Genomic DNA, 2,948 nt, shown 5'->3' on the forward strand with positions numbered 1-2,948 from the left:
TGGATCTGGGGAGAAGAGGGCGACGGCGATGGAGTGGGAGGCGATAGGGTTTGGGTGGTTGGGCTGCCCGGGGGTGGGAGGGGATAGGGTTCTTTTTCTTTCTCTCTCTTTTTTTCTTTAGATAAATGGGATGGGTGGATGGATGGATGGATGCCATGTCATCAATCCATGGCACAAACATTTCAACCAATGAGAACAAAGCATACGTAATTGTGTTTTTCTATGTGTTTCTATTATATTTTTTGCACAAGGGTGCATTTTGGAATGGCATAATTTGTTCAAATTATATCATACTTTCCACAAAGGTGCATCTTGGAATGGCAAACAATGTTGCCTAAAAAAATACATTTTTTGGACGAAAAATTCATTTTCCATTTTTTGAGTGCCCAAAATGAGTTTTTTTGTGAAGGACCTACCATATATTTGTTGCAAAAGCGGACCAAATTTTTTTTCTAAAATACTAGGACATATTTAATGCACAATTGACCAAATGGTTGAGTGTGAGAAGCTTTGATCCACATCTCGTTAAAAAGACAAATTCCCGCCGATTCAGCTGGAAGCGGGTCAAATTTGAAATGCAGCTGCCTCATAGTTTGCTATTTATTTTTTCTATTTAATCAGAGAAACACCAAAAAAATTCCAAGATTCAACCTCTAGCTAGGAGCGGTCATTCCCGCCGTTTTGACCGCATTTTGAAACGGGCATAAAAAATTGAAAACAAAATCAAAAAATTGGGAAACCTTCGCATTGTGTCATTATATGTGGCTAAGTTCCCAGGAAAAATAACAAACTTGTAATACGACAATTATTTTAAAAAATGTTCTCAGAAACGAGCTATCACGTATGGAGATCAATGGCTTTCAAGCCAAATGATCAATCTTATGGCTGTCGTGGTTCTAAGTTGACTGTAATGTAGGGGGGTAAGTATGGAGAGGCGAGGTCTTAGCTATGGAGAGGTTGTAAGGACGCAAGGTTTACGAGTTCAGGCCCTTCTCGGAGGAAGTAAAAGCCCTACGTCTCGGAGCCCAGAGGCGGTCGACTGGATTATGTGTGTATGAGTTACAGAGGTGCAAACCCTTGTCTCGGAGGAGGGGGTGGCTTATATAGAGTGTGCCAGGACCCCGGCCAGCCCACGTTACGAAGGGTTCAATGTACATTAAGGCAGGGCATTACTGATAACGCTAGTAATAAAGTGCTATGATGACCATAAAGGCTACTTAATGACCGACCGTTAGCGTGCGGAGTGACTTTAGGTCTCCTGGCCGTCGAGTGGTTGGATCTTGGTCGAGTAATTGCTTCTTGGTCGAATGTCCTCGAGTCTGTCGAGTGGAACACCTCCAAGTCGATTGAAAGGTGATTTATTCTAAAGGTGTCCTTGGGTAGGGCAGTTAGGACAGGTCCGTGACCCTACCCTAGGTACATTCCTTCATCATTAGCCCCTAAATGGATCGAGGTTTGTGTGGGGAAGGAGTTTAGGACTTCTCCGACTCGTTTTCTATGCCGTGAGCATATCTTGTTTCGGATCAACGAACCTGAGTGATGACATCAACTCCCTTTTCAGTCGCCTTGATCCATTCTTAATTCTTCGCCGAGTGAGTTTCTTTACTTGTAAGGCTCCGAGTGACGGTGCGGAGGAGATCTTTGGTCTTACAAGTTATTTGCTGCCCGCGGATTTAGTGGGATCTGAATTTTGGGAAGCGTGCGGGACGGGGGAGGCCGCAGTAATCGGACGAGATAGAACCGAGCTGCCTCGATCCCCGCGCCACCTTTTTCGCCACGTATCACTCGTGCGGTCGTTACGGGATTTGACAGAGCCATCTGGGCCTACCTGTCAGCCACTCGGAAGCGGCCTCATATAAGGCGTTGGACCGGAGTCTCCCGAACAGTGCGCCCCATTATCTCTTCACCTCCTCACGCCTTTCCTCTGCGCTCGCTCTCGCTCCAGCGCCACCGCGCCACACGCGCCTCGTCGGCGACAATGGTGAAGGAGAAGATGTTGGAAATATGCCCTAGAGGCAATAATAAATTGATTATTATTATATTTTCTTGTTCATGATAATCGTTTATTATCCATGCTAGAATTGTATTGATAGGAAACTCAGATACATGTGTGGATACATAGACAATACCATGTCCCTAGTAAGCCTCTAGTTGACTAGCTCGTTGATTAATAGATGGTTACGGTTTCCTGACCATGGACATTGGATGTCGTTGATAACGGGATCACATCATTAGGAGAATGATGTGATGGACAAAGACCCAATCCTAAGCATAGCACAAGATCATGTAGTTCGTATGCTAAAGCTTTTCTAATGTCAAGTATCATTTCCTTAGACCATGAGATTGTGCAACTCCCGGATACCGTAGGAGTGCTTTGGGTGTGCCAAACGTCACAACGTAACTGGGTGGCTATAAAGGTACACTACAGGTATCTCCGAAAGTGTCTGTTGGGCTGGCACGAATCAAGACTGGGATTTGTCACTCCGTGTAAACGGAGAGGTATCTCTGGGCCCACTCAGTAGGACATCATCATAATGTGCACAATGTGACCAAGGAGTTGATCACGGGATGATGTGTTACAGAACGAGTAAAGAGACTTGCCGGTAACAAGATTGAACAAGGTATCGGGATACCGACGATCGAATCTCGGGCAAGTATTGTACCGCTAGACAAAGGGAATTGTATACGGGATTGATTAAGTCCTTGACATCGTGGTTCATCCGATGAGATGATCGTAACATGTGGGAGCCAACATGGGTATCCAGATCCCGCTGTTGGTTATTGACCGAAGAGTCATCTCGGTCATGTCTGCATGTCTCCCAAACCCGTAGGGTCTACACACTTAAGGTTCGGTGACGCTAGGGTTATAGAGATATTAGTATGCGGTAACCCGAAAGTTGTTCGGAGTCCCGGATGAGATCCTGGACGTCACGAGGAGTTCCGGAATG

This window comes from Triticum dicoccoides, chromosome 1A (assembly GCF_002162155.2).
Source record: "Triticum dicoccoides isolate Atlit2015 ecotype Zavitan chromosome 1A, WEW_v2.0, whole genome shotgun sequence".
Classification (NCBI taxonomy): domain Eukaryota; kingdom Viridiplantae; phylum Streptophyta; class Magnoliopsida; order Poales; family Poaceae; genus Triticum; species Triticum dicoccoides.